The sequence below is a fragment of the Danio rerio genome, chromosome 21, assembly GCF_049306965.1.
Source record: "Danio rerio strain Tuebingen ecotype United States chromosome 21, GRCz12tu, whole genome shotgun sequence".
Lineage (NCBI taxonomy): Eukaryota > Metazoa > Chordata > Actinopteri > Cypriniformes > Danionidae > Danio > Danio rerio.
Window position 1 is genome coordinate 44,550,359 of NC_133196.1, and position 14,350 is coordinate 44,564,708.

The following is a 14,350-nucleotide window of genomic DNA, read 5'->3' on the forward strand; positions in this document are numbered from 1 at the left end:
CAGATATTTAGCAAACAGTCAACTAATACTCAAGTGGACCGTCAAAATTAAGTGTTACCCAAGTTCAGTTAAGCGTTAAGACAGTATGTAAGTAACAACAGATAAAATGTTTGGCCCATCGCTTGTTTCTTAAAATAAAAAGAATAATAAATCAGTGTTACAGTAAGTCATTCAAAGACATGAATTGTTATTGAAGGCTGCCAGCAAACAATTGTGTGTTTGATAGATGTCTAATAGACATTGAAACGTAGGCAAGGCAGTGAAAATCTAATAGACATGTAAGAATAGTCCAAAAACTAGACTAGTCGTCAAATAGGCAGATTAGACAGACTTTATATGTGTAGTCATTCATTTTTGTTTATTTGATGACTAGTCTAGTTTTGGGCTATTGTTATTCGTCTTAGAATTTCACTGTCAGTCTGAATTTAGCCTTGTTTTAGGCAAGACGACTATGTTTAGACTAGGGCTGCTCGATTTTCAGAAAAATGTGTTATTGCAATTTTTTTGACATATATTGCGATTTACGATTATGATGACTAGTCTAGTTTTGGCCTATTCTTAGATGTCTATTAGATTTTTACTGACAGTCCAAATTTAGACTTGTTTTAGGCAAGACTACTATGTTTAGACTTACGCCCCATTCACAGGGGGTGTCAGCGTCAACGCTTCCCATTCACTTTGAATGGGTGACGTCAGGCGTTGCCGAACTGCATTGTGGATCCGTTGGCGCCGCTTCAGAGGCGTTGCTTGCTGCAGAAGTTGGGACTAGCTCAACTTTTCAAGTGCCGACGAAAGTGTCAGCCAATCAGATCGCTGTATGCAAATACACCAGTTAGACAGTGGCCTATTGCTGACTGAATTTCATTGGCTGACGCTGCTATGATGATCGCGTTAGACACGCCTTCAGTCAAGCGTTGACGCTGAAGCCCCGTGTAAATGGGGCGTAAGGCTTTGCGATTTGTGAAAAATGTATTATTGAAATTGTTTTGACATATATTGCGATTTACGATTTAATTCAAGCTGATTTTAATTTAATTCAAGCTTCAGCTCAATAATCTGTAAGCCGTGGCAACAATTCTGCGACAGCTCTAAAAAAAATTACCTGTTTTTTATGGTGTCTGTGTCTTTCAAACCAAAATATTCCCATATTACCAATGCTGTTGTATATTAATTGATCAAATAATGCTTCTGCAGCAGCAGATGCCATAATCCTACTTGTCAGAGCTTTCCTGTTTGTTTTCGTTTTATTAATTGTGTTGTTCAGCTGCGCAATTCTGATTGGGCATAACAAAAGTATGCTCACTCAATTGGCTAGTTATAAAGCCCGGTCAAATCACACGATTACAGCACAATTTCCTTGACGTAGGGTGGCGTAGGGAGTCGTAAACAACAAAAGGACGTCCTGACGCAAGATTCAACCGTTTCTTCTCATGTAAAGTGGCATAGTTCACGACAACAAATACCATGTCTGCAATGCCTCGCAGAAAGTCTAGCATGATTCATTTTCTGAAGCATAGCGCACTGGTTTTGTAGCTCTTAACCTCAGATGATATTCGTTATCCTTGTTTACATATATATTTTATATTGCAGCATTTTGCGATTTAACTAATCACAACGTTTCAAATTGCGATTCGATGTCGATTAATCGCACAGCCCTAGTTCAGGCTTCTATCAGACATTTATTAGACATCTTTTAAAAACAAAAAATGCTTGCTGGGCTCTGTGAAGCAATTAAAAATATATATTATGAGAGTATAACCGTGCATTTTCGAACATATGCCATGCTTTAATTGTCACATTATGGATTTATGGTGTTAAGTTGTGACAATTTGTCATACCTGTCAACAAATAAGTAAACAGCTAATATTGTTCCCCTAAGAAGTTGATCCAGGAACATGTCCTACTTGTAATAATCTCAAACGCTGTACAGGTTTATATGTGTGCTGCAGTTCTTCAAGGTATACCCAAACATAAATACAATACCTAGTTTACAGTTTGTAAAAAATGGTCCCTTTCTATTTGCTAAATAAAGGTGTATGTTGTTTTTGTAAGCCTGTTTGCTGTATACGTTTCATTCCTCTCACTATATGGGTGTTATGTATAAATATGCACGGGTATTACAGTTATGAGGTATGCCGCTGCCAGTTTTTTTATTTAAAGGTCAACACTTTGTAAAAAAAATCAATTGCTATTGATTACACCATCAATGACGCACTTTTGTCAGCTAGAAGTGTGTCCTCAATTGAGCCATTTACGTAACTTTTTTTTTTGGAGAAGGAAAATTCAGCTTCTTTGATTGATTGAATTTTTGTTTAACCTTTATTGTCATTCTGTGGCCAAAAGGCTTGTGCGATGAGAGGTATGAGTAGTGATGCGACATGTCACAGGGCCCCTGGAGTACACTGAAGTTAAGCGTTTTATTCGGGGGCCAAACAGAGGAGATTGCAATACTACTATCAGTAACTCAAGGGCAAGAACTAGCTTGCAGTTCCTATTCATTCATTCTTTAATGATCAGGGGACACCACAGCGGAATGAACCGCCAACTTATCCAGCATGGATAACGCCCTTCCAGCCTCAACAACAATTTAGTTTATTCAATTCGCCTATACCGCATGTGTTTGGACTCTCAGAGCACCCTGAGAAAACCCACGCCAAGATGGGGAGAGCATGTAAACTCCACATAGAAATGCCACCTGACCAAGTTGGGACTCAAACCAGCAACCTTCTTGCTGTGAGGTGATGGTGCTAACCGCTAAGCCACCATGTTGCCCCAGTCAATCCACCTGGAAATAAATTAATGATATAATTCACACTGAAATGAATGAAAATCATAATTTACTCACCCAAATCTGAAAGATTGCAGTTCTTATTTCGAGCAGTCCGTGATCCGATTCTCATTATTGATTTCATGAACATTTTAATACAGTGTGCCAGCAGAATTTGAACCGTAAACTGTTATTTTACCCTGAAAGTTGACAAAAAAAGGTTTGAGACCATAATGAAGAGTATGTGCTCAGGAATTCAGCTTCAGTTTCAATAGGTCACATTGAAGGTCAAAATAAATAAGAAGATGTGCGTATACATTTTAGCACAATCCCAAACTTGCATATTCGGATGGGATTCGATTTCTCAGAGGAACCTCGAGTTATCAAAGGAACAGTTGGTAATTTGCTCCGTAATTTATTCTGAGATTGTGTGAGGAAAAACACAGATGTGTTCAATTCAGGTGAGATTTAAATCATCAAAGTAAGACTGGATAACACAAAAATAGAGAAACTCCTCGAGGAAAAGTAGCAAAACTGCAGCAAAAAAAAGACTAAACAAAATTGCTGTCTGGGCATAATTTAGCCATAACTATAAATCATTTTATGAGTACAGACTACATTTTGCTTTATTTAAGTAATGTAACATGACATTTAAACTATTTACACATTTTTTTTTACACATAGCTGTTTTATATGATCCCTTTTATATTCGTTTTACATTTATTGATCTGTCATGAAAGTGATTTATGAGTAATTTATAAGAACTAAAATATTCAATAGAAAGAGAATAATACACCATATTAAGTACACAAATAAAACAGCAGTGTGTGTGTGTGTGTGTATGATTGATTCATTTTGTTAAAAGCTACTGTTAGTGCCTCAGAAAGACTTTGTGCTCCGGTTACCCCCACAGTCTAAAGACATGCAGTAAAGGTGAGTTGGGAAAGCTAAATTGTCCATTGTATATGTGTGAATACGAGTATATGGGTGTTTCCCAGTAATGGGTTGCAGCTGGAATGACAAATGCTATATAAAACACAGGATAATTTGGTGGTTCATTACGCTGTGGTGACCCCTGTTGAGTAAAGGGACTAAGCCGTAAAGAAAATGAATGATTGTTAAACCCAGGCCCAAATTTAGTTTCGATCCCCCTCCTTACATACTCCACCCCTTCTCCTTCCCCACCCCAACCGCTCTACACTTTCGTCCACGACCCCCCTCCCGTTCTTTCCTTTCGTCCTCGACACCCCCCCCCCTTCTTCCCTTTCATCTGTGACACCTCTCCCTACTCTGGTAACATGCCGGACCCATTACCCCAATCCGTTCCGGGACCTCGCAATTTACAAATTATGCACTGGTTAAACTAAAAGATGAATTCTGACAGAAAGCCACAAAGAAAATTCTCTATATATAATAACTATATGCAATTATTCTGACTTTTATCCTTGAATTGTGAAAAAAAGTTTAAAAATTATTTTTATCATTATTATAACCCACACTTATTCTGATTGTGTACCCCTATATACATTTCTGAAGAGCGCCAAATACATCCCAGAAGCTATGTTTTTTTTGCAAGTTTTTGTTTTCGTGAATTCACCAGAGGTATGTTTTTTTGGATCTTAAATTTCTCTCACGAGCGCCATTCACACCTGCTGTTCTTACGTAAATCTACCAGAGGCTGTTTTCATCTGACTGACCAACTGACCGATTCCCCTTCCCTAAACCCAACCGATAGTGTTTTCACAAGCAATCAAAAAAAAAAGAAAAGCCCTTGCTTGATTTTTACAGTGTTTTCAAATTCTACATTCTCACCCTGTTATTTACTTGTTTGTTTCATTTTTGGCTTTTGTTTTGGGCTTAACTGCTTTCTGGAACCGTTCTTTGCCAGATTCAAACTCCCAACGTCACAGTCAACTCCACTCTGGGTGTCAAATTTTCCGACGTATGCCGTGAGCCTCTGCACAAACTGGTAACAGCGGAAAAGCCATCCATATGGAGGTAAGCGGTCAGCTGTTAGCATGAAAAGGAGCGCCATCATACTGCCCCGTATTTGTCTTATAAAGAAATAATATGTGATCTCCAGAAATATATATGTAATTGCAGCCTTACACTGGAATGTTTTTCATTGAGTTTATTTTCCATTCCTGGTTTGAAAAATTGTTTTTGTTGCAACCCAGGCTCATTCTAATTATGCACCCCTATATACATTTCTGGAGAGCGGCGAATACGTCCCAGGAGCTACATAATTTTTGCAGTTTTTGTTTCTGCGAATCCACTAGAGGAGGCCGCGGTGTACGCTTTTAAATTTTTTAAATTTTTATTTCATTTACTTGTTTATTTTATTTTTGCTGATGTTTTACCGGCTTTCTGGAACCGTTTTTCGCCAGACTCAAACCTCTTTGTTATGGTCAGCTCTGCATCTCAAATCCTCCAACATACACAGTGAGCCTCTAAACAAACTGGTAACAGCTGAAAAGCCGTCCAAAGCCATGGAGGTAAGCGTTCAGCTGGTAAATCCATCAGAGGCCGCTGTCGACTGACTGACTGAACAACCAATCGATACTTCCACCCACCGCCTTCCCTAAACACAACCAACAGTGTTTTAAAAAGCACCGATTGACCAGCCATTGAGGTAAGTAGTCAGCGTTAATAGTAACGGCATCATGCAGCATGGCATCACGTTTCTCTGGCTACATAATTTGCTATCTCCAGAAATGTATATAGGGGTACGTTTTCAGAATGAGCCTTTGTTGTATTATTACTATTATTATTACCTAGTAGCATTGTCATACTGCATGTTACTGTATATAACAATGCAGCACATACCGAAAAAAAAAACAGCTTAAACCAGCCTGATTGACTGGTTTTAGCTGTATGACCAGCCTGGTTTTTGAGGGGTTTTGACCACTTCCAGGCTGGTTTACAGCCATTTCCAGCCTGGTCTTAGCTGGTCAGGCTGAAAAATGACCAGCTAAAACCAGCTTGACCAGCCTGGTTTAAACTGGACATAGCTGGTTTTGGCTGGGCTCCCAGCCTGGCTAGGCTGCTCAAGCTGGTTTTGGCTGGTCATCTCCCAGTCTGACCAGCTAAGAACAGGCTGGAAATGGCTGGAAACCAGCATGTAAGTGGCCAAAACCCATCTAAAACCAGCCAACCAGCCTAGGCTGGTTTAAGCTGTTTTTTTTTCAGTAGGTATCTTAAACTTATACAGTTAATGTATAAAGATGCAGTCATAGACAATCTTATTGTGCATGCTGTTACATCAGTCATTCCATGTTTTGCTGAATGTACAGCATACATTTGCCTATTTACATTTTGAAATGCAATACACTGAACTAGTACCATGGCTTAATTGTAGAGTATTTTCTGGCATGTTTCTAGATGCTCATTTGAGAACAGTACGTTTCTCACAACAGCTGGATGAGTTCAGCACATGGAAGTCGCCTTTAAGGCGTTTTTTGGTTTGCTCTCATTTTAATCCATAAGGCGCTTCAGTGCTGGCCATTCAAGTGTAGAATACAGTATCATGAATAGTCAAATGCATTCTCTCCATCGATATCAGTATGAGAATGTGATGAGTAATAACAGCCATAGGCCAAACACGCACCCCTGAGGGTTTCTCGTCTGTGGAAATCTGACCCGGTCTTTATTTCTGAGCGAACCCAACATACAAACCCACCAACATGCATTGGAGTTCACAAGGTCCCTCTTTGGAAAAACACATAGTCAAGGTTAATGACAGGCCTGAGGCAAAGCTCATTGTAGTGGAAAAGGGATGTCTATGAGCCGTTGTAATGTTCTTATGTAACAAGCATTCGGGCCCCGATTTCACCATGAACACTGTTTGGGAACCGGGGCATGCAGAGTTATAAAAATATCCCTCATGCAAAGATACCAGATCTCCTTTTTCCTGCATTGTTATGTGGATGTTGTTACTTCAATCCTGGCTGTTCATCTGGTGCGGAATAACACGATTTCATTTTCCCAGGACCCCTGTGCAGCCGTAGCATTCCCATTATTTAAAATATGAGTCAGCAGCACACACAAACTAAAGGAACATCACTCTCGCCAGTTCTAAAGCTGGCTGCCCTTCCTGAAAGACATAAAGATAGATAACAGAGCGATTTGACTTTGACTGAGCAATGCTCTGAATTTAATGCTTCACCGTCTCTCTAAGAACAGGGAACTTTTCCTCGCTAGCGTTAGCATCAAAGACGGGTAAACAAAGCTTTGAGTTTGGTAAAAACAGTTCAGTGCATTAGTTCATAGCTGTCTTGGCTGCTGGGGCCGGTTAAATATTAATGAGGCAATTTGAAGCTGACTCAGATATTCATTTGTTTTCAGTTGTGACACTTCCCGTGTTGTTGCCGTTTTAGCTAAAATCTTGTTTATTACTTTGTTGCGAGTGCTAACAAATGACGCACCCCAGTAGCTTTCAGTAAAACTGTGTAACCGGTCCTGCTTTTATCAGTGCTGTATACATTTTGACATTGGAGTACTATTGATTGATACAGCACAATGGTATCAGAAGCATTGTAATCACTCTGTAAAGGGGAGTTCAGCATTTGGAAAAACTCATTTGTATTTAAAGAGACACACATACAATCATAGATAAAACACAAGGTAAACAGTGAAGGATTATCTTCTTTTTCTTAGGGTTCTTTTACATCTGTGGTTTGGTTCATTTGGTCCAGACCAAGGGCAATAAATGATACATTGTTGATTGTTGCTTTTTCTGCCGTCTTTGGGTTGTTTTCACTACACATTGATTGCTTTGGCCCAAAACAGTTAAAAAGAACCAAAATGCAGTCATCTGACAAAATAAACATCACTTATTGGCCAGATGTTACTGAACGTATTTCCTAAACTGCTTTGCGATTGGTCAGAATTTATGTGCGGGAAAATGCCAATGGAACTCCTGCAAGTAAACAAACCGGCAGACACAAAATGCCGCTTCTGACTGTGGAGCTACGACTGTGCTGGCTGATTGTATCCCTGGTCATAGTATACTATTGTAACGACGGGGTGGAGTGACAAAGACATCTGGAGGTAAGATCCAATATGCAGGTTTATTCAGCGTCAGGCAAGCAGTGATCAAATCAGGTGTTAACAGGTATATGCAGGCAAATCCAAAATCGTCGTAGTATAAACAGGCAATAGGTCACAAGGCAGGCGGCTAAACAGGGATACAAGGCTAAGGTTTAACACAGAGAAACAAGACAAGGAACCGCGTTGTAATGTCACACTAGGGTAAACAAGACTCGGCAACCAGGGTGAGTGAATGAGTGGTTTATGTATGGTATGTTATCAGTCTCTGATAGGGTTCAGCTGGTGAGTGCAATCAAGCAGATGAATGAGCATGGGTGTCTGGGAGCAGTGCATGTATGAAAATGTAGTCCTGGGAAATGCGGAAGTGTAGTCTTGATGTTCGTGTGAGAACCAGCGATCTTTGGAAAGCGATCGCTTGTTGTGTGACAACTATATAGTTTGTATACATAACTTTAGACAAACTATACATTTAATCTGAAAAACAATGTTTTAAGGCATTGCAAGTGGCGATGGTACATTGCAGATCACTTCAGGAGGAGGCGTGAACTAATTTTGCTAAACTGCGACATGGTCATCTTCTAGAAATATTACCAACGATCCATCAGGTAATGTTTCCCCTCTCTCCTTCTGTTTTAAAAGTGCTGTCAACAAATATTTTTGTACCACAATCCATGATGCACAGCGCATCGGCCTAGAGCAGCTGGATTAGTCCAAAAAGGCGCAGTACTTTTTGGGGTTGGGTCTGTTTTAGTTCTGATCATATTCTCACCACAAACAAACCGCTCCAGAGTTCATTTGAAACCATACCAAGACCACCTCTTCAAGGAGGTCTTGGTATGCTTTTTTGGTACGCACCCAAGTACGATTGCTACATTTACACCAGCCCAAACAAACCGCACCAAGAGGGAAAACGCACTCTAGTGCGATTCAACTGAACTAAATAAGGCAGGTGTGAAAGCACCCTTAGGGCCTACTCACACTATGCCATCCGTACCGTGCCCAGGCCCGTTTCCTGGATCGTTTGAGAAGTGTAAGTGCGCTGAATCGGGCTCAAGCACGGTTCACTTGGCCAGCCCTGGAAGAGGTGTGCCTGAGCGCGGTACACTTGGGCTTTGGCGCGGTACGCTTGTGTGTGAGTGCAAAACGCGCCAAAGCCCGAAACTGAAAGCGATACTTGACTTTTAAGGGGCTGTTTCATATGGATTTATTAATCATTCTTACTGTTCAGTGATCGCAAACTGCCGTAGTTTATTAAAGACGAGAACTCCTCACAGCATGACAGCTGCGCACCTTCAGCAGACCTCCTCATTCCTGCAGCACGAGGGCTTTATGATTGTTTATGAGCGCCAAAAATGGCGGATCTGTTTGGTGAAATATCTGACTGCGTGTCACCGCATCCCTAAGGACTGTTTGGCGAAATATTTGACTGCATGTCACTGCATATCAAACGACTGAAACGATATAACTAGAGAAATCTCCACTGTGCTACTGGGTGAGAGTGTATGGCAAGCCGTTTTAGCATTTAAACCTTGTTCTGACTATCCATAAATATATTTAGAGATATCTCTAATTCTATTTTGACTAGTCATAATTATAATTCGACTAGTCAGATTGGAGATATCTGCAAATATATTATGACTGACTAGTCATATTCCTCCATTGACTTCCATTGAAAAATATTTGCAGTCAAAATTCATTTGGAGATATCACTAATTACAATTGTGACTAATCAAAACTCATTTAGAGATATCTGCAAATATTTTTCAATGGAAGTCAATGGAGGAATATGACTAGTCATAAGATATTTGCAGATATCTCCAATCTGATTTCGTACTAGTACAATTTTATTTGCAGATATCTCTAATTGTCATTCTGAGTAGTGGAATTATAATTATGACTAGTCAAAATATAATTAGTGATATCTCTAAATATATTTATGGAATCAGAACAAAGATTTAAATGCTAAAAAGGCTTGCTATAGAGAGCGCTTCTGAACAGCGCAGCAGCGATGACGTAAGCGTGCCGAGGCCCGATATGGTGTGAGCGCGGGCCGTCGGGGGAGACGGGAGGGGGGACAAGCGTGCTTTGGCCCGGTTCGAGGCAACTGTACCTAGTGTGAGTACGGCCTTAGTAGCATTGCATAGTATAGTAGCATTCAATATTGTGATCAAGGTTTGGGCTTGTTGTAGATGTGTTGGGAAGCATCTCGTAACATTTTAATGTTATTTTGGCAAACTGAACAAACTGAGTGAAATGACTCGGAAAAAAAAAAAGATTTGTTCATCTCGATGAAAGAGACTCAAAGGTCTGAGTCAGTAAAATGATCTTCCCATCACTAGTATCTAAACACCACTTCCCCCTTTTTTATCCAAACAAATACAAATCTAGTTTTGCATAAAATGAGCTTAAACCACATTTGAAATCTAATGAAGAAAACTGAACTGAACCTGAACCAGCATTGTTCTGGCCACTTGTTGGCAACAAGTTTTAAGGACAAAGCTCCCTCTGGGAAAACTCAAGTCTTTTCAATACAATGAGAGCAAAGACAACCCAGAGAAAACAAAGAGAGAGTACAAGGATCCCAAAAGCTGATTTCTGTCTGAAAGCCTATTATTGTCTTGCTCAGTTAAAATTCATTGAGGTCTCTCCCAACACCTCATGCACACAATACATTGTTATACATTATATTTGAAGGTACATTGATTGTAAAAGTATAAACGCACTTTAGAATGTTCCTACATAACATCATACATCTTTAATATTGTTGGTTGATTCTATAATTGCAGGTACATTTGGTATGCAAAGTCATGTTTTTTTATAGATTTAACAAAATGATTAGATTTTTGATCATTTCTAAAATTTGTTCCTTATTTTTATAAACACACGATTTTACATGCCATAACAATATTCTCTGTAAAAAATGTTTTACAATGCCAAAAATTATGATTTCTTTATGTCTGAATTAGAATATTATTTTCCATCATAATCAAAATATTTTGTTTTTATATTTCCTTTGGATATATAGGTGAGCAGAGCTAATATATATACACACACACACACACACACACACACACACACACACACACACATATATATATATATATATATATATATATATATATATATATATACACACACACACACACACACACATATATATATTTCCACCTACATCTCTAAACCCAACCAATTGTTTTCAAAAGCAAAGATTGACCCATCCTCCTAGTTCTCTAAACCCAACCGACAATGTTTTCAAAAGCACAGACTGACCTGCCCACCTTCTTCCCTAAACCCAACCAATAGTGTTTTTAAAAGCACAGATTGACCCATCCTCCTACTTCTCTAAACCCAACCGATAGTTTTTTCAAAAGCACAGTTTGACTCATCCTCCTACTTCTCTAAACCATACCGATACTGTTTTCAAAAGCACAGTTTGACCCATCCACCTATTTCCCAAAACCTAACCGACAGTGTTTTCAAAAACACAGATTGGCCCGCCCACCTACCTCCCTGAACCCAACCAACAATGTTTTCAAAAGCAATCCAGCAAAATGAGCATATGTTGTTTTAATTAATTAAAATGATCAATCCAAATAAAAATGCTCCATATAAACACTTCAATCATACCAGAGGAAATTGTAATTGTTTTGAGAAGGGTAAGATTTTTTTTTTTTAATAATTTTCTAAACCAAATGAAATAAAGATTCCAAACGCTTTACACGATTCAATCAATTACTTGATTATTTTGCTTCTACGTCACAATTTGCAAGATATTCCACACAGCTTGAAATAGCATGTACAGTTGGTGGCTGTGATGGATGTTATTAATATGAATATATTGGTCATACAAATGCGTGCAATAAAGTGAGCGGCATTGTTTCTCACTTTATCTGACACACACAAAGCCTTCATTTCAAAAGCGTGTATCAGGCTTTAAAACTCGATTCCCAACATCAATCTTTTTAAGGTTACTGATGCAATGTTCGCTTTGATTTAGAAACACTAGCATTGGCTGTAGTGTATGAGTTTGTGTGTGAATTAGAGAGTACTGGGTTGCAGCGGGAAGGACATCCGCTGCATAAAATGGCGGAATAGTTGGCAGTTCATTCTGCTGTGACCAGCCCTGATATATAAGAGACTAAGCTGAAGGAAATTAATGGATGAATGATTTCAATCTTTTTGTATAGTTCGCCTAAATTCATGCCTCAAACATCCCTCTACCAGTCTACACAAATGCATGAATGACTGGGGAGTGGTGACTCATGCGAAAGTTTAGTGTCAAGTGAAGGTCACTAAATTCCAGCAACACAATCCGCTCCCACCAGCCCTTTTTATCCACACCTTGCCTTTCTGAATAAGAGGTAGCACCAAAACTCAGCTTCCTGCACCTTGTGGTTTCCTTGTAGCCTACATGACCCTTTCAGCAGTTGTATGCCTACAAATTCATTCTGTTGCTTGATTAAGAGCATCACTTTAAAATAAAAACAACATGCATGAGAAATAATGAAACTGAACTCATGGTTACAGAAAGAAAGGCAGAATGAGTGGTGTGTGCATTCCAAATGAAAGAGGCACATGTAAACACCAAGAGTTCCCACTTATCTGATGATTGATTGTAAAGCTTGTTTGTCATGCTGACCCGGGAGAGAGCCCTGAGCTCCTTAAACCCTCAAACCCAGGGCTCTCTCCCGTTTGCAAGGCGAAAGGGGAGTTTGAGCTCAGGCAGATCTCCAGAACTCCCCTGCTCTAGAAGCTAATGAAGGCAAGGCAAGACAAACTTTATTTATGAAGCACAATTTTATACAACCGTAGTTGATCCAAAGTGCTTTACAATGAGATCAAATATTTAAGAAAAAAATTAAAATAAAACTTGTATTAAAAATGTAAGAAAAGGAAATATATGTATATATGTAATACTAAAATACAGTATAGAAATTACATGTATAAGTCACTCAAAAGCAAGGGAGTAAAAATAACTTCAAGTTAGATTTAAAAGTATCCAAGGATGGAGAAATCCTGATGTTCAACGGGAGACTTGGGGCCTCAACACAGAAAGCTCGATCACCTTTTGATTTGCAGCGAGACCGTGGGATCGACAAAAGAAACTGATCATGGGACCTTAATGGTCTACAAGCTGTATATGGCCTAATGAGTTCACTGACATAGGCCGGGGCAGAATTGTGCAAAGCTTTTTATGTAAAAAGAAGGATTTTAAAATCAACTCTGAATTTTATAGGAAGCCAGTGCAATGAGGCGATGACGGGAGTTATGAGCTCTTTTCTTAGTTCCTGATATGAACATATAGTGATTGCTCTAAAGCAGTGGTTCTCAAAGTGGGGGTCGGGACCCCCCGAGGGGTCGTGGGACAATGAAGGGGGGTCGCCTGGTGATTTCCAAAAATCTATTTATTTTTATTAAACCATAAGAATTACCATATTTCATCCATAACCTACTGAAAAGAAAAAAAAATAGTCATCTATAGTCACTACATACTACTGTATATAGTTACTATAGTAGCTTATAGTTACTAGTTCTATTGGATTGCGATCGCTGGGGTAATTACATTATATTAAAGACACAGCAATAGCTTCAGATGCAGCAGATTGATGACCAGGTTAAGTTTTCTGGCTCATTTACAGCCCTAATATACATAAAAAAAACATCTACGAAGAATAGACTTTGGTCTATTGGTGTGTGTGCGCCATTGCATGCAAAGTTTCTGTATTTATAACCACCTCAGAGGATATTGGGGGTCGCGAGCCACTGGCATTGTTATTTTAGGGGTCGCGGGCTGAAAAGTTTGGGAACCCCTGCTCTAAAGAGATAACTACATACTAGGAGCATGTCTATGGTGCCGATTTGGATTAGTCAATTAAATAAACCCCACGTGAGCACGGGGAGAATGTGTAAACTCCGCACAGAAACGTCAGCTGGCTTGGGAAGGACTACAACCAGTGATGTTCTTGCTGTGAGGCAACAGTGCTAACCACTGGCCCACTGTGCCACCCATCTAGGAAAGGAGGAGGAGTGGAAGGGGGGCATTCTTCAAAACAAAGATGGCTGTCATATGGAACTTAGGGTATTTATAGTGGCTTAGGAATCATCTGATTGGTGAATCATAAATTAAATAATGCGCGAGCAAGCAATCTCAAGCACCTGATCCTCTCAAAATTAGTTTATAAATAAACTTCACATCGTGATAGATAAGGGCTCCTGTAAACATATTGCCAAATCTTTCAATCAGAATGATTTTAATCCAGCATAGTCTCATTCTAAAAACAAAGTTCTCAACAAACTCTACGGTGCAGGATGACGCCGTTTCATTTCTCTCTTACCAGCTGGCCGCTTACCTCCATGTGGAAAGCTTTTCCACTGTTACTAGTTTGACCAGTGGCTCGCTGCGTATGTCTGAGGATTTGAGACGCAGAGTTGCGAGCGCTTCATTCAAAGACGCTGCCAGCCAGTGTTGCCAACTTACCGACTTTTCAAACCTGAATCTCGCGCCAAATTTTCAAGAAAGCGACTAGCAGTTTT